We start from the raw sequence: 17,641 nt of genomic DNA, 5'->3' as shown, positions 1-17,641 counted from the left end.
GACCACAGGTGTGAGAGGATCTACAATTGGCATCTGGTGTTATCTCTCTGCTTCCACTCCAAATAAAGTTACCTGTTGTTACCTGAACGTCAAATACTAAGAATGGGCGGCCTATGAAAGAATTAGTACTTTCATTAAGTATACTAAACCGGCTAATTGGGAATAGACAAACTGTAAAAAGCCCTCTGAGAAAGCCCCTCTCTAACCTTTGTTAGTAAGCTTTTCTGTAGCCTGCCTGTTGATGTATTTTCGGTTTGAACAGTGCACAACATGAAGAGACGGAACACTGGCGGCTTGTCACAATGCCCCCCGATGACATCACAATAGCGCTGCTGCCTAGAAAACAAGCTGCGCAGAAGAAGTTGTTCTTTGGGTGGGAGGGTGGGCTAGTGGAAGGAGGGGGCAATCTCTTTTTTTCCCGGGTGGTAGGGGGATGACAGGAGAAGGGAAGCGGGTGGTGAGAAAGGTACAGAGGGCAGGGTTTGGGGGCTGGGAAGGAAAGGGAAAAGATTAGGGTTTGGGGATGATGAAAGGGCTTTCTACGGGTAAGGATGGCAAAGGGTGGCAGTGACGGAAAGTCAGGCAACCTGTCCTGTCCGTCTTTTTGTATCGTGAATTGGAAAGACTGCAAGGGGGAGGGGAGTTGCTTGCGCCCTAAAGGAGGAGTTATTCAGATTCATTGCAGTGGGCGGCGGCTGCAAAACGCACCATTCTTCTTGTTTTTGCTCTGCAAAGCAGCCTTTTCAAGGGTTGGCTTGGGTGACAAAATGTCTTGTGTAGGCGTGGGTTTGTCTCCCTCTCGCTCTCTCTCCCTAAGATGTGTCCGGCATAGGCCAGGGTGCCACTCGAGGCCCAAACCAATTCTGGTTATCGCTTCTCGGCCTTTTGGCTAAGATCAAGTGTAGTATCTGTTCTTATCAGTTTAATATCTGATACGTCCCCTATCTGGGGACCATATATTAAATGGATTTTTAGAACAGGGAGATGGAAAAAGAGCTTGCTCTGTCCACTCCACGCATTGACCTGGTATTGCAGTACCTCCAGGAACGGTGCACCCCTTCTTAACCCAGTTTCCAAAAGCAGAACTCGATTCACCTGATTCATATTAGCCCGATTAGCGAATTGAAATGAATTTTTATCTAACACACTTTTTACTTGCTTTATTCATCCAAATAGCAAACTCATCACCACTCAACTTCACCAACTCTGCTATGTCCCGTGCAGTATCTTGTTGTCAGTCTAATCTAGATCATGTGTAATTGAATGGAATAGATCCCTTTTGGACAAAGTGGAGTCAGATGCTGCAGTGACCACAGGTGTGAGAGGATCTACAATTGGCATCTGGTGTTATCTCTCTGCTTCCACTCCAAATAAAGTTACCTGTTGTTACCTGAACGTCAAATACTAAGAATGGGCGGCCTATGAAAGAATTAGTACTTTCATTAAGTATACTAAACCGGCTAATTGGGAATAGACAAACTGTAAAAAGCCCTCTGAGAAAGCCCCTCTCTAACCTTTGTTAGTAAGCTTTTCTGTAGCCTGCCTGTTGATGTATTTTCGGTTTGAACAGTGCACAACATGAAGAGACGGAACACTGGCGGCTTGTCACAATGCCCCCCGATGACATCACAATAGCGCTGCTGCCTAGAAAACAAGCTGCGCAGAAGAAGTTGTTCTTTGGGTGGGAGGGTGGGCTAGTGGAAGGAGGGGGCAATCTCTTTTTTTCCCGGGTGGTAGGGGGATGACAGGAGAAGGGAAGCGGGTGGTGAGAAAGGTACAGAGGGCAGGGTTTGGGGGCTGGGAAGGAAAGGGAAAAGATTAGGGTTTGGGGATGATGAAAGGGCTTTCTACGGGTAAGGATGGCAAAGGGTGGCAGTGACGGAAAGTCAGGCAACCTGTCCTGTCCGTCTTTTTGTATCGTGAATTGGAAAGACTGCAAGGGGGAGGGGAGTTGCTTGCGCCCTAAAGGAGGAGTTATTCAGATTCATTGCAGTGGGCGGCGGCTGCAAAACGCACCATTCTTCTTGTTTTTGCTCTGCAAAGCAGCCTTTTCAAGGGTTGGCTTGGGTGACAAAATGTCTTGTGTAGGCGTGGGTTTGTCTCCCTCTCGCTCTCTCTCCCTAAGATGTGTCCGGCATAGGCCAGGGTGCCACTCGAGGCCCAAACCAATTCTGGTTATCGCTTCTCGGCCTTTTGGCTAAGATCAAGTGTAGTATCTGTTCTTATCAGTTTAATATCTGATACGTCCCCTATCTGGGGACCATATATTAAATGGATTTTTAGAACAGGGAGATGGAAAAAGAGCTTGCTCTGTCCACTCCACGCATTGACCTGGTATTGCAGTACCTCCAGGAACGGTGCACCCCTTCTTAACCCAGTTTCCAAAAGCAGAACTCGATTCACCTGATTCATATTAGCCCGATTAGCGAATTGAAATGAATTTTTATCTAACACACTTTTTACTTGCTTTATTCATCCAAATAGCAAACTCATCACCACTCAACTTCACCAACTCTGCTATGTCCCGTGCAGTATCTTGTTGTCAGTCTAATCTAGATCATGTGTAATTGAATGGAATAGATCCCTTTTGGACAAAGTGGAGTCAGATGCTGCAGTGACCACAGGTGTGAGAGGATCTACAATTGGCATCTGGTGTTATCTCTCTGCTTCCACTCCAAATAAAGTTACCTGTTGTTACCTGAACGTCAAATACTAAGAATGGGCGGCCTATGAAAGAATTAGTACTTTCATTAAGTATACTAAACCGGCTAATTGGGAATAGACAAACTGTAAAAAGCCCTCTGAGAAAGCCCCTCTCTAACCTTTGTTAGTAAGCTTTTCTGTAGCCTGCCTGTTGATGTATTTTCGGTTTGAACAGTGCACAACATGAAGAGACGGAACACTGGCGGCTTGTCACAATGCCCCCCGATGACATCACAATAGCGCTGCTGCCTAGAAAACAAGCTGCGCAGAAGAAGTTGTTCTTTGGGTGGGAGGGTGGGCTAGTGGAAGGAGGGGGCAATCTCTTTTTTTCCCGGGTGGTAGGGGGATGACAGGAGAAGGGAAGCGGGTGGTGAGAAAGGTACAGAGGGCAGGGTTTGGGGGCTGGGAAGGAAAGGGAAAAGATTAGGGTTTGGGGATGATGAAAGGGCTTTCTACGGGTAAGGATGGCAAAGGGTGGCAGTGACGGAAAGTCAGGCAACCTGTCCTGTCCGTCTTTTTGTATCGTGAATTGGAAAGACTGCAAGGGGGAGGGGAGTTGCTTGCGCCCTAAAGGAGGAGTTATTCAGATTCATTGCAGTGGGCGGCGGCTGCAAAACGCACCATTCTTCTTGTTTTTGCTCTGCAAAGCAGCCTTTTCAAGGGTTGGCTTGGGTGACAAAATGTCTTGTGTAGGCGTGGGTTTGTCTCCCTCTCGCTCTCTCTCCCTAAGATGTGTCCGGCATAGGCCAGGGTGCCACTCGAGGCCCAAACCAATTCTGGTTATCGCTTCTCGGCCTTTTGGCTAAGATCAAGTGTAGTATCTGTTCTTATCAGTTTAATATCTGATACGTCCCCTATCTGGGGACCATATATTAAATGGATTTTTAGAACAGGGAGATGGAAAAAGAGCTTGCTCTGTCCACTCCACGCATTGACCTGGTATTGCAGTACCTCCAGGAACGGTGCACCCCTTCTTAACCCAGTTTCCAAAAGCAGAACTCGATTCACCTGATTCATATTAGCCCGATTAGCGAATTGAAATGAATTTTTATCTAACACACTTTTTACTTGCTTTATTCATCCAAATAGCAAACTCATCACCACTCAACTTCACCAACTCTGCTATGTCCCGTGCAGTATCTTGTTGTCAGTCTAATCTAGATCATGTGTAATTGAATGGAATAGATCCCTTTTGGACAAAGTGGAGTCAGATGCTGCAGTGACCACAGGTGTGAGAGGATCTACAATTGGCATCTGGTGTTATCTCTCTGCTTCCACTCCAAATAAAGTTACCTGTTGTTACCTGAACGTCAAATACTAAGAATGGGCGGCCTATGAAAGAATTAGTACTTTCATTAAGTATACTAAACCGGCTAATTGGGAATAGACAAACTGTAAAAAGCCCTCTGAGAAAGCCCCTCTCTAACCTTTGTTAGTAAGCTTTTCTGTAGCCTGCCTGTTGATGTATTTTCGGTTTGAACAGTGCACAACATGAAGAGACGGAACACTGGCGGCTTGTCACAATGCCCCCCGATGACATCACAATAGCGCTGCTGCCTAGAAAACAAGCTGCGCAGAAGAAGTTGTTCTTTGGGTGGGAGGGTGGGCTAGTGGAAGGAGGGGGCAATCTCTTTTTTTCCCGGGTGGTAGGGGGATGACAGGAGAAGGGAAGCGGGTGGTGAGAAAGGTACAGAGGGCAGGGTTTGGGGGCTGGGAAGGAAAGGGAAAAGATTAGGGTTTGGGGATGATGAAAGGGCTTTCTACGGGTAAGGATGGCAAAGGGTGGCAGTGACGGAAAGTCAGGCAACCTGTCCTGTCCGTCTTTTTGTATCGTGAATTGGAAAGACTGCAAGGGGGAGGGGAGTTGCTTGCGCCCTAAAGGAGGAGTTATTCAGATTCATTGCAGTGGGCGGCGGCTGCAAAACGCACCATTCTTCTTGTTTTTGCTCTGCAAAGCAGCCTTTTCAAGGGTTGGCTTGGGTGACAAAATGTCTTGTGTAGGCGTGGGTTTGTCTCCCTCTCGCTCTCTCTCCCTAAGATGTGTCCGGCATAGGCCAGGGTGCCACTCGAGGCCCAAACCAATTCTGGTTATCGCTTCTCGGCCTTTTGGCTAAGATCAAGTGTAGTATCTGTTCTTATCAGTTTAATATCTGATACGTCCCCTATCTGGGGACCATATATTAAATGGATTTTTAGAACAGGGAGATGGAAAAAGAGTTTGCTCTGTCCACTCCACGCATTGACCTGGTATTGCAGTACCTCCAGGAACGGTGCACCCCTTCTTAACCCAGTTTCCAAAAGCAGAACTCGATTCACCTGATTCATATTAGCCCGATTAGCGAATTGAAATGAATTTTTATCTAACACACTTTTTACTTGCTTTATTCATCCAAATAGCAAACTCATCACCACTCAACTTCACCAACTCTGCTATGTCCCGTGCAGTATCTTGTTGTCAGTCTAATCTAGATCATGTGTAATTGAATGGAATAGATCCCTTTTGGACAAAGTGGAGTCAGATGCTGCAGTGACCACAGGTGTGAGAGGATCTACAATTGGCATCTGGTGTTATCTCTCTGCTTCCACTCCAAATAAAGTTACCTGTTGTTACCTGAACGTCAAATACTAAGAATGGGCGGCCTATGAAAGAATTAGTACTTTCATTAAGTATACTAAACCGGCTAATTGGGAATAGACAAACTGTAAAAAGCCCTCTGAGAAAGCCACTCTCTAACCTTTGTTAGTAAGCTTTTCTGTAGCCTGCCTGTTGATGTATTTTCGGTTTGAACAGTGCACAACATGAAGAGACGGAACACTGGCGGCTTGTCACAATGCCCCCCGATGACATCACAATAGCGCTGCTGCCTAGAAAACAAGCTGCGCAGAAGAAGTTGTTCTTTGGGTGGGAGGGTGGGCTAGTGGAAGGAGGGGGCAATCTCTTTTTTTCCCGGGTGGTAGGGGGATGACAGGAGAAGGGAAGCGGGTGGTGAGAAAGGTACAGAGGGCAGGGTTTGGGGGCTGGGAAGGAAAGGGAAAAGATTAGGGTTTGGGGATGATGAAAGGGCTTTCTACGGGTAAGGATGGCAAAGGGTGGCAGTGACGGAAAGTCAGGCAACCTGTCCTGTCCGTCTTTTTGTATCGTGAATTGGAAAGACTGCAAGGGGGAGGGGAGTTGCTTGCGCCCTAAAGGAGGAGTTATTCAGATTCATTGCAGTGGGCGGCGGCTGCAAAACGCACCATTCTTCTTGTTTTTGCTCTGCAAAGCAGCCTTTTCAAGGGTTGGCTTGGGTGACAAAATGTCTTGTGTAGGCGTGGGTTTGTCTCCCTCTCGCTCTCTCTCCCTAAGATGTGTCCGGCATAGGCCAGGGTGCCACTCGAGGCCCAAACCAATTCTGGTTATCGCTTCTCGGCCTTTTGGCTAAGATCAAGTGTAGTATCTGTTCTTATCAGTTTAATATCTGATACGTCCCCTATCTGGGGACCATATATTAAATGGATTTTTAGAACAGGGAGATGGAAAAAGAGCTTGCTCTGTCCACTCCACGCATTGACCTGGTATTGCAGTACCTCCAGGAACGGTGCACCCCTTCTTAACCCAGTTTCCAAAAGCAGAACTCGATTCACCTGATTCATATTAGCCCGATTAGCGAATTGAAATGAATTTTTATCTAACACACTTTTTACTTGCTTTATTCATCCAAATAGCAAACTCATCACCACTCAACTTCACCAACTCTGCTATGTCCCGTGCAGTATCTTGTTGTCAGTCTAATCTAGATCATGTGTAATTGAATGGAATAGATCCCTTTTGGACAAAGTGGAGTCAGATGCTGCAGTGACCACAGGTGTGAGAGGATCTACAATTGGCATCTGGTGTTATCTCTCTGCTTCCACTCCAAATAAAGTTACCTGTTGTTACCTGAACGTCAAATACTAAGAATGGGCGGCCTATGAAAGAATTAGTACTTTCATTAAGTATACTAAACCGGCTAATTGGGAATAGACAAACTGTAAAAAGCCCTCTGAGAAAGCCCCTCTCTAACCTTTGTTAGTAAGCTTTTCTGTAGCCTGCCTGTTGATGTATTTTCGGTTTGAACAGTGCACAACATGAAGAGACGGAACACTGGCGGCTTGTCACAATGCCCCCCGATGACATCACAATAGCGCTGCTGCCTAGAAAACAAGCTGCGCAGAAGAAGTTGTTCTTTGGGTGGGAGGGTGGGCTAGTGGAAGGAGGGGGCAATCTCTTTTTTTCCCGGGTGGTAGGGGGATGACAGGAGAAGGGAAGCGGGTGGTGAGAAAGGTACAGAGGGCAGGGTTTGGGGGCTGGGAAGGAAAGGGAAAAGATTAGGGTTTGGGGATGATGAAAGGGCTTTCTACGGGTAAGGATGGCAAAGGGTGGCAGTGACGGAAAGTCAGGCAACCTGTCCTGTCCGTCTTTTTGTATCGTGAATTGGAAAGACTGCAAGGGGGAGGGGAGTTGCTTGCGCCCTAAAGGAGGAGTTATTCAGATTCATTGCAGTGGGCGGCGGCTGCAAAACGCACCATTCTTCTTGTTTTTGCTCTGCAAAGCAGCATTTTCAAGGGTTGGCTTGGGTGACAAAATGTCTTGTGTAGGCGTGGGTTTGTCTCCCTCTCGCTCTCTCTCCCTAAGATGTGTCCGGCATAGGCCAGGGTGCCACTCGAGGCCCAAACCAATTCTGGTTATCGCTTCTCGGCCTTTTGGCTAAGATCAAGTGTAGTATCTGTTCTTATCAGTTTAATATCTGATACGTCCCCTATCTGGGGACCATATATTAAATGGATTTTTAGAACAGGGAGATGGAAAAAGAGCTTGCTCTGTCCACTCCACGCATTGACCTGGTATTGCAGTACCTCCAGGAACGGTGCACCCCTTCTTAACCCAGTTTCCAAAAGCAGAACTCGATTCACCTGATTCATATTAGCCCGATTAGCGAATTGAAATGAATTTTTATCTAACACACTTTTTACTTGCTTTATTCATCCAAATAGCAAACTCATCACCACTCAACTTCACCAACTCTGCTATGTCCCGTGCAGTATCTTGTTGTCAGTCTAATCTAGATCATGTGTAATTGAATGGAATAGATCCCTTTTGGACAAAGTGGAGTCAGATGCTGCAGTGACCACAGGTGTGAGAGGATCTACAATTGGCATCTGGTGTTATCTCTCTGCTTCCACTCCAAATAAAGTTACCTGTTGTTACCTGAACGTCAAATACTAAGAATGGGCGGCCTATGAAAGAATTAGTACTTTCATTAAGTATACTAAACCGGCTAATTGGGAATAGACAAACTGTAAAAAGCCCTCTGAGAAAGCCCCTCTCTAACCTTTGTTAGTAAGCTTTTCTGTAGCCTGCCTGTTGATGTATTTTCGGTTTGAACAGTGCACAACATGAAGAGACGGAACACTGGCGGCTTGTCACAATGCCCCCCGATGACATCACAATAGCGCTGCTGCCTAGAAAACAAGCTGCGCAGAAGAAGTTGTTCTTTGGGTGGGAGGGTGGGCTAGTGGAAGGAGGGGGCAATCTCTTTTTTTCCCGGGTGGTAGGGGGATGACAGGAGAAGGGAAGCGGGTGGTGAGAAAGGTACAGAGGGCAGGGTTTGGGGGCTGGGAAGGAAAGGGAAAAGATTAGGGTTTGGGGATGATGAAAGGGCTTTCTACGGGTAAGGATGGCAAAGGGTGGCAGTGACGGAAAGTCAGGCAACCTGTCCTGTCCGTCTTTTTGTATCGTGAATTGGAAAGACTGCAAGGGGGAGGGGAGTTGCTTGCGCCCTAAAGGAGGAGTTATTCAGATTCATTGCAGTGGGCGGCGGCTGCAAAACGCACCATTCTTCTTGTTTTTGCTCTGCAAAGCAGCCTTTTCAAGGGTTGGCTTGGGTGACAAAATGTCTTGTGTAGGCGTGGGTTTGTCTCCCTCTCGCTCTCTCTCCCTAAGATGTGTCCGGCATAGGCCAGGGTGCCACTCGAGGCCCAAACCAATTCTGGTTATCGCTTCTCGGCCTTTTGGCTAAGATCAAGTGTAGTCCCTTCATTGGGTTTGCCTTGGTCTTGGCTGGGAGGGGCCCGGGCTTGCACAACCGCCGGCCTCGGGGATTGTTGCGCCTTTTGGTGCTTACGTCCCCTTATGGCTGGTGGTTCCTGGGCTCGGGAGGCGATCACCTGCGGCACTGCGCTTTTGTGTGGTGGCCGATGACCGTTTTCTGAAATTTGCGGATGTATTCTCATCTGTTCTTATCAGTTTAATATCTGATACGTCCCCTATCTGGGGACCATATATTAAATGGATTTTTAGAACAGGGAGATGGAAAAAGAGCTTGCTCTGTCCACTCCACGCATTGACCTGGTATTGCAGTACCTCCAGGAACGGTGCACCCCTTCTTAACCCAGTTTCCAAAAGCAGAACTCGATTCACCTGATTCATATTAGCCCGATTAGCGAATTGAAATGAATTTTTATCTAACACACTTTTTACTTGCTTTATTCATCCAAATAGCAAACTCATCACCACTCAACTTCACCAACTCTGCTATGTCCCGTGCAGTATCTTGTTGTCAGTCTAATCTAGATAATGTGTAATTGAATGGAATAGATCCCTTTTGGACAAAGTGGAGTCAGATGCTGCAGTGACCACAGGTGTGAGAGGATCTACAATTGGCATCTGGTGTTATCTCTCTGCTTCCACTCCAAATAAAGTTACCTGTTGTTACCTGAACGTCAAATACTAAGAATGGGCGGCCTATGAAAGAATTAGTACTTTCATTAAGTATACTAAACCGGCTAATTGGGAATAGACAAACTGTAAAAAGCCCTCTGAGAAAGCCCCTCTCTAACCTTTGTTAGTAAGCTTTTCTGTAGCCTGCCTGTTGATGTATTTTCGGTTTGAACAGTGCACAACATGAAGAGACGGAACACTGGCGGCTTGTCACAATGCCCCCCGATGACATCACAATAGCGCTGCTGCCTAGAAAACAAGCTGCGCAGAAGAAGTTGTTCTTTGGGTGGGAGGGTGGGCTAGTGGAAGGAGGGGGCAATCTCTTTTTTTCCCGGGTGGTAGGGGGATGACAGGAGAAGGGAAGCGGGTGGTGAGAAAGGTACAGAGGGCAGGGTTTGGGGGCTGGGAAGGAAAGGGAAAAGATTAGGGTTTGGGGATGATGAAAGGGCTTTCTACGGGTAAGGATGGCAAAGGGTGGCAGTGACGGAAAGTCAGGCAACCTGTCCTGTCCGTCTTTTTGTATCGTGAATTGGAAAGACTGCAAGGGGGAGGGGAGTTGCTTGCGCCCTAAAGGAGGAGTTATTCAGATTCATTGCAGTGGGCGGCGGCTGCAAAACGCACCATTCTTCTTGTTTTTGCTCTGCAAAGCAGCCTTTTCAAGGGTTGGCTTGGGTGACAAAATGTCTTGTGTAGGCGTGGGTTTGTCTCCCTCTCGCTCTCTCTCCCTAAGATGTGTCCGGCATAGGCCAGGGTGCCACTCGAGGCCCAAACCAATTCTGGTTATCGCTTCTCGGCCTTTTGGCTAAGATCAAGTGTAGTCCCTTCATTGGGTTTGCCTTGGTCTTGGCTGGGAGGGGCCCGGGCTTGCACAACCGCCGGCCTTGGGGATTGTTGCGCCTTTTGGTGCTTACGTCCCCTTCTGGCTGGTGGTTCCTGGGCTCGGGAGGCGATCACCTGCGGCACTGCGCTTTTGTGTGGTGGCCGATGACCGTTTTCTGAAATTTGCGGATGAAATCTCATCTGTTCTTATCAGTTTAATATCTGATACGTCCCCTATCTGGGGACCATATATTAAATGGATTTTTAGAACAGGGAGATGGAAAAAGAGCTTGCTCTGTCCACTCCACGCATTGACCTGGTATTGCAGTACCTCCAGGAACGGTGCACCCCTTCTTAACCCAGTTTCCAAAAGCAGAACTCGATTCACCTGATTCATATTAGCCCGATTAGCGAATTGAAATGAATTTTTATCTAACACACTTTTTACTTGCTTTATTCATCCAAATAGCAAACTCATCACCACTCAACTTCACCAACTCTGCTATGTCCCGTGCAGTATCTTGTTGTCAGTCTAATCTAGATCATGTGTAATTGAATGGAATAGATCCCTTTTGGACAAAGTGGAGTCAGATGCTGCAGTGACCACAGGTGTGAGAGGATCTACAATTGGCATCTGGTGTTATCTCTCTGCTTCCACTCCAAATAAAGTTACCTGTTGTTACCTGAACGTCAAATACTAAGAATGGGCGGCCTATGAAAGAATTAGTACTTTCATTAAGTATACTAAACCGGCTAATTGGGAATAGACAAACTGTAAAAAGCCCTCTGAGAAAGCCCCTCTCTAACCTTTGTTAGTAAGCTTTTCTGTAGCCTGCCTGTTGATGTATTTTCGGTTTGAACAGTGCACAACATGAAGAGACGGAACACTGGCGGCTTGTCACAATGCCCCCCGATGACATCACAATAGCGCTGCTGCCTAGAAAACAAGCTGCGCAGAAGAAGTTGTTCTTTGGGTGGGAGGGTGGGCTAGTGGAAGGAGGGGGCAATCTCTTTTTTTCCCGGGTGGTAGGGGGATGACAGGAGAAGGGAAGCGGGTGGTGAGAAAGGTACAGAGGGCAGGGTTTGGGGGCTGGGAAGGAAAGGGAAAAGATTAGGGTTTGGGGATGATGAAAGGGCTTTCTACGGGTAAGGATGGCAAAGGGTGGCAGTGACGGAAAGTCAGGCAACCTGTCCTGTCCGTCTTTTTGTATCGTGAATTGGAAAGACTGCAAGGGGGAGGGGAGTTGCTTGCGCCCTAAAGGAGGAGTTATTCAGATTCATTGCAGTGGGCGGCGGCTGCAAAACGCACCATTCTTCTTGTTTTTGCTCTGCAAAGCAGCCTTTTCAAGGGTTGGCTTGGGTGACAAAATGTCTTGTGTAGGCGTGGGTTTGTCTCCCTCTCGCTCTCTCTCCCTAAGATGTGTCCGGCATAGGCCAGGGTGCCACTCGAGGCCCAAACCAATTCTGGTTATCGCTTCTCGGCCTTTTGGCTAAGATCAAGTGTAGTTTGGGAGGGTACTACCTTGGTTGGTGCTGAAAGGTGCCAGGGTATTGCACAACTGCTGACCTTGGGGGAGTGTGCATCGTAGGATGTCATAGCCCTCTTGTGACGGACGGTTACCTGGGCAACGAGAGGCGGTCACTTTATTATTTTCAAACTCATCCTTCAAAAAAAAAAAAAAAAAAAAAAAAAAAAATCTGTTCTTATCAGTTTAATATCTGATACGTCCCCTATCTGGGGACCATATATTAAATGGATTTTTAGAACAGGGAGATGGAAAAAGAGCTTGCTCTGTCCACTCCACGCATTGACCTGGTATTGCAGTACCTCCAGGAACGGTGCACCCCTTCTTAACCCAGTTTCCAAAAGCAGAACTCGATTCACCTGATTCATATTAGCCCGATTAGCGAATTGAAATGAATTTTTATCTAACACACTTTTTACTTGCTTTATTCATCCAAATAGCAAACTCATCACCACTCAACTTCACCAACTCTGCTATGTCCCGTGCAGTATCTTGTTGTCAGTCTAATCTAGATCATGTGTAATTGAATGGAATAGATCCCTTTTGGACAAAGTGGAGTCAGATGCTGCAGTGACCACAGGTGTGAGAGGATCTACAATTGGCATCTGGTGTTATCTCTCTGCTTCCACTCCAAATAAAGTTACCTGTTGTTACCTGAACATCAAATACTAAAAATGGGCGGCCTATGAAAGAATTAGTACTTTCATTAAGTATACTAAACCGGCTAATTGGGAATAGACAAACTGTAAAAAGCCCTCTGAGAAAGCCCCTCTCTAACCTTTGTTAGTAAGCTTTTCTGTAGCCTGCCTGTTGATGTATTTTCGGTTTGAACAGTGCACAACATGAAGAGACGGAACACTGGCGGCTTGTCACAATGCCCCCCGATGACATCACAATAGCGCTGCTGCCTAGAAAACAAGCTGCGCAGAAGAAGTTGTTCTTTGGGTGGGAGGGTGGGCTAGTGGAAGGAGGGGGCAATCTCTTTTTTTCCCGGGTGGTAGGGGGATGACAGGAGAAGGGAAGCGGGTGGTGAGAAAGGTACAGAGGGCAGGGTTTGGGGGCTGGGAAGGAAAGGGAAAAGATTAGGGTTTGGGGATGATGAAAGGGCTTTCTACGGGTAAGGATGGCAAAGGGTGGCAGTGACGGAAAGTCAGGCAACCTGTCCTGTCCGTCTTTTTGTATCGTGAATTGGAAAGACTGCAAGGGGGAGGGGAGTTGCTTGCGCCCTAAAGGAGGAGTTATTCAGATTCATTGCAGTGGGCGGCGGCTGCAAAACGCACCATTCTTCTTGTTTTTGCTCTGCAAAGCAGCCTTTTCAAGGGTTGGCTTGGGTGACAAAATGTCTTGTGTAGGCGTGGGTTTGTCTCCCTCTCGCTCTCTCTCCCTAAGATGTGTCCGGCATAGGCCAGGGTGCCACTCGAGGCCCAAACCAATTCTGGTTATCGCTTCTCGGCCTTTTGGCTAAGATCAAGTGTAGTATCTGTTCTTATCAGTTTAATATCTGATACGTCCCCTATCTGGGGACCATATATTAAATGGATTTTTAGAACAGGGAGATGGAAAAAGAGCTTGCTCTGTCCACTCCACGCATTGACCTGGTATTGCAGTACCTCCAGGAACGGTGCACCCCTTCTTAACCCAGTTTCCAAAAGCAGAACTCGATTCACCTGATTCATATTAGCCCGATTAGCGAATTGAAATGAATTTTTATTTAACACACTTTTTACTTGCTTTATTCATCCAAATAGCAAACTCATCACCACTCAACTTCACCAACTCTGCTATGTCCCGTGCAGTATCTTGTTGTCAGTCTAATCTAGATCATGTGTAATTGAATGGAATAGATCCCTTTTGGACAAAGTGGAGTCAGATGCTGCAGTGACCACAGGTGTGAGAGGATCTACAATTGGCATCTGGTGTTATCTCTCTGCTTCCACTCCAAATAAAGTTACCTGTTGTTACCTGAACGTCAAATACTAAGAATGGGCGGCCTATGAAAGAATTAGTACTTTCATTAAGTATACTAAACCGGCTAATTGGGAATAGACAAACTGTAAAAAGCCCTCTGAGAAAGCCCCTCTCTAACCTTTGTTAGTAAGCTTTTCTGTAGCCTGCCTGTTGATGTATTTTCGGTTTGAACAGTGCACAACATGAAGAGACGGAACACTGGCGGCTTGTCACAATGCCCCCCGATGACATCACAATAGCGCTGCTGCCTAGAAAACAAGCTGCGCAGAAGAAGTTGTTCTTTGGGTGGGAGGGTGGGCTAGTGGAAGGAGGGGGCAATCTCTTTTTTTCCCGGGTGGTAGGGGGATGACAGGAGAAGGGAAGCGGGTGGTGAGAAAGGTACAGAGGGCAGGGTTTGGGGGCTGGGAAGGAAAGGGAAAAGATTAGGGTTTGGGGATGATGAAAGGGCTTTCTACGGGTAAGGATGGCAAAGGGTGGCAGTGACGGAAAGTCAGGCAACCTGTCCTGTCCGTCTTTTTGTATCGTGAATTGGAAAGACTGCAAGGGGGAGGGGAGTTGCTTGCGCCCTAAAGGAGGAGTTATTCAGATTCATTGCAGTGGGCGGCGGCTGCAAAACGCACCATTCTTCTTGTTTTTGCTCTGCAAAGCAGCCTTTTCAAGGGTTGGCTTGGGTGACAAAATGTCTTGTGTAGGCGTGGGTTTGTCTCCCTCTCGCTCTCTCTCCCTAAGATGTGTCCGGCATAGGCCAGGGTGCCACTCGAGGCCCAAACCAATTCTGGTTATCGCTTCTCGGCCTTTTGGCTAAGATCAAGTGTAGTGTTGTTCGAAGAGGTGGTTTAAGCTCCAGGCCACCTTAGTACAATGATACAATGCACACTGGAAGGTTGCGCTTGCTAGTACTCTGGGTGGATAGTATATTCATCTAGTGGAAAACATGGCCCTACCAGGATCGAGGCTATTAGACTGAGTAAGGGTGGGGGGCTATGGTACAACGTGCCCCAGGACTGACGACCCTGGAGTGAGTCTGAGCTTGCTGGCTTGGGACCCCGGCAAGCCTTGGGCTCTGTAGCACACCGTACCTTGCCTTTTCATACTTTTTGAGCATATTACCCTATCCCGGCCTTCTGGCTAGGAAGGGAAATTTTTATAATCCCGGTCGGAGGTCTGGTCAGCTTTGGGCTGAGAAACTAACACCCGGTTGGAGGTCCGGGTCAGCTTCGGCTGAGAAACCAACACCCGGTTGGAGGTCTGGGTCAGCTTCGGCTGAGAAACCAACACCCGGTTGGAGGTCCGGTTAGCCTTGGGCTGAGAAACCAACACCGGTTGACGGTCCGGGCAGTTTCGGCTGCGAAACCAACAACTAGTAGCTCTCTACTCCACTTGGGTAAGATGCCTGGGTGGACGCTGGGAGCAACGACAAGGCTCAACCAGGCTTCGGCTTGGGGGAGCACCGAAGATCCCTGACCCTTGCTGTGGCCTTCTGGCTCGGAGGGACGGGGTTGATTTTTGGGGACCCTCTCCTCACGGTGGGGTCCACACGAATCCTAGCCTTTGCACTGTTTTTGGTGTGACTTCGGTCATGCATTTTTTGTGGTGCTTTGGAAAGCTTCATTAAATCAAATCTGTTCTTATCAGTTTAATATCTGATACGTCCCCTATCTGGGGACCATATATTAAATGGATTTTTAGAACAGGGAGATGGAAAAAGAGCTTGCTCTGTCCACTCCACGCATTGACCTGGTATTGCAGTACCTCCAGGAACGGTGCACCCCTTCTTAACCCAGTTTCCAAAAGCAGAACTCGATTCACCTGATTCATATTAGCCCGATTAGCGAATTGAAATGAATTTTTATCTAACACACTTTTTACTTGCTTTATTCATCCAAATAGCAAACTCATCACCACTCAACTTCACCAACTCTGCGATGTCCCGTGCAGTATCTTGTTGTCAGTCTAATCTAGATCATGTGTAATTGAATGGAATAGATCCCTTTTGGACAAAGTGGAGTCAGATGCTGCAGTGACCACAGGTGTGAGAGGATCTACAATTGGCATCTGGTGTTATCTCTCTGCTTCCACTCCAAATAAAGTTACCTGTTGTTACCTGAACGTCAAATACTAAGAATGGGCGGCCTATGAAAGAATTAGTACTTTCATTAAGTATACTAAACCGGCTAATTGGGAATAGACAAACTGTAAAAAGCCCTCTGAGAAAGCCCCTCTCTAACCTTTGTTAGTAAGCTTTTCTGTAGCCTGCCTGTTGATGTATTTTCGGTTTGAACAGTGCACAACATGAAGAGACGGAACACTGGCGGCTTGTCACAATGCCCCCCGATGACATCACAATAGCGCTGCTGCCTAGAAAACAAGCTGCGCAGAAGAAGTTGTTCTTTGGGTGGGAGGGTGGGCTAGTGGAAGGAGGGGGCAATCTCTTTTTTTCCCGGGTGGTAGGGGGATGACAGGAGAAGGGAAGCGGGTGGTGAGAAAGGTACAGAGGGCAGAGTTTGGGGGCTGGGAAGGAAAGGGAAAAGATTAGGGTTTGGGGATGATGAAAGGGCTTTCTACGGGTAAGGATGGCAAAGGGTGGCAGTGACGGAAAGTCAGGCAACCTGTCCTGTCCGTCTTTTTGTATCGTGAATTGGAAAGACTGCAAGGGGGAGGGGAGTTGCTTGCGCCCTAAAGGAGGAGTTATTCAGATTCATTGCAGTGGGCGGCGGCTGCAAAACGCACCATTCTTCTTGTTTTTGCTCTGCAAAGCAGCCTTTTCAAGGGTTGGCTTGGGTGACAAAATGTCTTGTGTAGGCGTGGGTTTGTCTCCCTCTCGCTCTCTCTCCCTAAGATGTGTCCGGCATAGGCCAGGGTGCCACTCGAGGCCCAAACCAATTCTGGTTATCGCTTCTCGGCCTTTTGGCTAAGATCAAGTGTAGTATCTGTTCTTATCAGTTTAATATCTGATACGTCCCCTGTGAGGTAAATCCGGAGATATGACGATAAATCATGATATTCAAGTATGTCAGGAAGCCCTCTCCTGGTGTCACCCCCCCCCCCTTTCCCCCACACAACTGGTTTAGCAACAAACTCCATGGCCATGTCCTGTGATATGGAAATTAGGTGGCTTTAGGACAAAGGACACAGGATGACTCCCTGCTGTCACCCTGTAGTAGGAGCTGCTATCTAATTAGCAAGGCTATGGAAATAGCCAGACAGAACGACTCCAGTAAAAAATGGTTCATATCTCGCAAGCCATATCTCCGATAAATATGGCAACCATAACAATGGTGTCTCCGCATGTGGACGATGCTGGCACACCCTTTTTATGGAAGTAGGACATTGGGAAACACACCAAACGTGATATCAGCCATATGGGAACTCGTAGACAGGTCATGAGTCCCCTCGTTCTGCAGCTAAATTCATAACTGTCACAATGAGAGCATTGGCGTCTGCCTACGACGCTCCCAGGCAAAGTTATAGCCAAAATCCCCTTTGCTGGATAATTCTGATCCATGCAGGGGGAGTGGCAGTGCTTCCCTGTGAGGTCACTAAGGTAGGAGGGGACCTGGATCTGCCCAGGTTGATAACCCTACTTCGGCCATTTTCCAGCGTTCTTCTGCTCGGGGGCCTGGTTGGGAAAGACCTGTGGAGGGAGTTCCTAGAAACCTGGTCTACAGCGCCCCCCTGTGGCCAGACACGCAAGGTAACTGATAGAATTGTATGCCTGTTTGTAACCCATGCTTTATCTGTAACTGTACTCTGACATAACTGTATATTCTGTAGATTCCCTATTGTATATATTGTAGTTTCTAGTGTGCTTTAGGCGATTAAATTATATAATTAATCTTGGGCTGTTCTGTTATCTCGATCTTGAATCCCACGTCTGTGTGTTCGG

General features: G+C 47.4%; 10 non-coding genes and 2 pseudogenes across 10 annotated transcripts; all 12 read left to right on the top strand.

The window, feature by feature from the left end:
* Positions 1-869: 869 nt before the first annotated feature.
* LOC142284683 (U2 spliceosomal RNA) lies at positions 870-1,060 on the top strand. Its single transcript, XR_012746169.1, has one exon. It is a non-coding gene; the product is annotated as a U2 spliceosomal RNA (small nuclear RNA).
* A 1,117-nt stretch (positions 1,061-2,177) lies between these two features.
* LOC142284681 (U2 spliceosomal RNA) lies at positions 2,178-2,368 on the top strand. Its single transcript, XR_012746167.1, has one exon. It is a non-coding gene; the product is annotated as a U2 spliceosomal RNA (small nuclear RNA).
* Positions 2,369-3,485: 1,117 nt separating this feature from the next.
* Positions 3,486-3,676, top strand: LOC142284680 (U2 spliceosomal RNA). The gene has a single exon (XR_012746166.1). It is a non-coding gene; the product is annotated as a U2 spliceosomal RNA (small nuclear RNA).
* A 1,117-nt stretch (positions 3,677-4,793) lies between these two features.
* On the top strand, positions 4,794-4,984 carry LOC142284734 (U2 spliceosomal RNA). Its single transcript, XR_012746218.1, has one exon. It is a non-coding gene; the product is annotated as a U2 spliceosomal RNA (small nuclear RNA).
* A 1,117-nt stretch (positions 4,985-6,101) lies between these two features.
* Positions 6,102-6,292, top strand: LOC142284679 (U2 spliceosomal RNA). The gene has a single exon (XR_012746165.1). It is a non-coding gene; the product is annotated as a U2 spliceosomal RNA (small nuclear RNA).
* Positions 6,293-7,409: 1,117 nt separating this feature from the next.
* On the top strand, positions 7,410-7,600 carry LOC142284678 (U2 spliceosomal RNA). The gene has a single exon (XR_012746164.1). It is a non-coding gene; the product is annotated as a U2 spliceosomal RNA (small nuclear RNA).
* A 1,322-nt stretch (positions 7,601-8,922) lies between these two features.
* On the top strand, positions 8,923-9,107 carry LOC142284748 (U2 spliceosomal RNA). The gene has a single exon (XR_012746231.1). It is a non-coding gene; the product is annotated as a U2 spliceosomal RNA (small nuclear RNA).
* Positions 9,108-10,429: 1,322 nt separating this feature from the next.
* On the top strand, positions 10,430-10,614 carry LOC142284746 (U2 spliceosomal RNA). The gene has a single exon (XR_012746229.1). It is a non-coding gene; the product is annotated as a U2 spliceosomal RNA (small nuclear RNA).
* Positions 10,615-11,907: 1,293 nt separating this feature from the next.
* Positions 11,908-12,111, top strand: LOC142284749 (U2 spliceosomal RNA; annotated as a pseudogene).
* A 1,117-nt stretch (positions 12,112-13,228) lies between these two features.
* Positions 13,229-13,419, top strand: LOC142284677 (U2 spliceosomal RNA). The gene has a single exon (XR_012746163.1). It is a non-coding gene; the product is annotated as a U2 spliceosomal RNA (small nuclear RNA).
* Positions 13,420-15,334: 1,915 nt separating this feature from the next.
* LOC142284743 (U2 spliceosomal RNA) lies at positions 15,335-15,529 on the top strand. The gene has a single exon (XR_012746226.1). It is a non-coding gene; the product is annotated as a U2 spliceosomal RNA (small nuclear RNA).
* Positions 15,530-16,646: 1,117 nt separating this feature from the next.
* LOC142284750 (U2 spliceosomal RNA) lies at positions 16,647-16,781 on the top strand (annotated as a pseudogene).
* The last annotated feature ends 860 nt before the right edge of the window (positions 16,782-17,641 follow it).

This window comes from Anomaloglossus baeobatrachus, unplaced genomic scaffold (genome assembly GCF_048569485.1).
Source record: "Anomaloglossus baeobatrachus isolate aAnoBae1 unplaced genomic scaffold, aAnoBae1.hap1 Scaffold_573, whole genome shotgun sequence".
NCBI classification, from domain to species: domain Eukaryota; kingdom Metazoa; phylum Chordata; class Amphibia; order Anura; family Aromobatidae; genus Anomaloglossus; species Anomaloglossus baeobatrachus.
The sequence above is the reverse complement of the archived record's forward strand: the minus strand, read 5'-3'. Positions and strand labels throughout refer to the sequence as shown.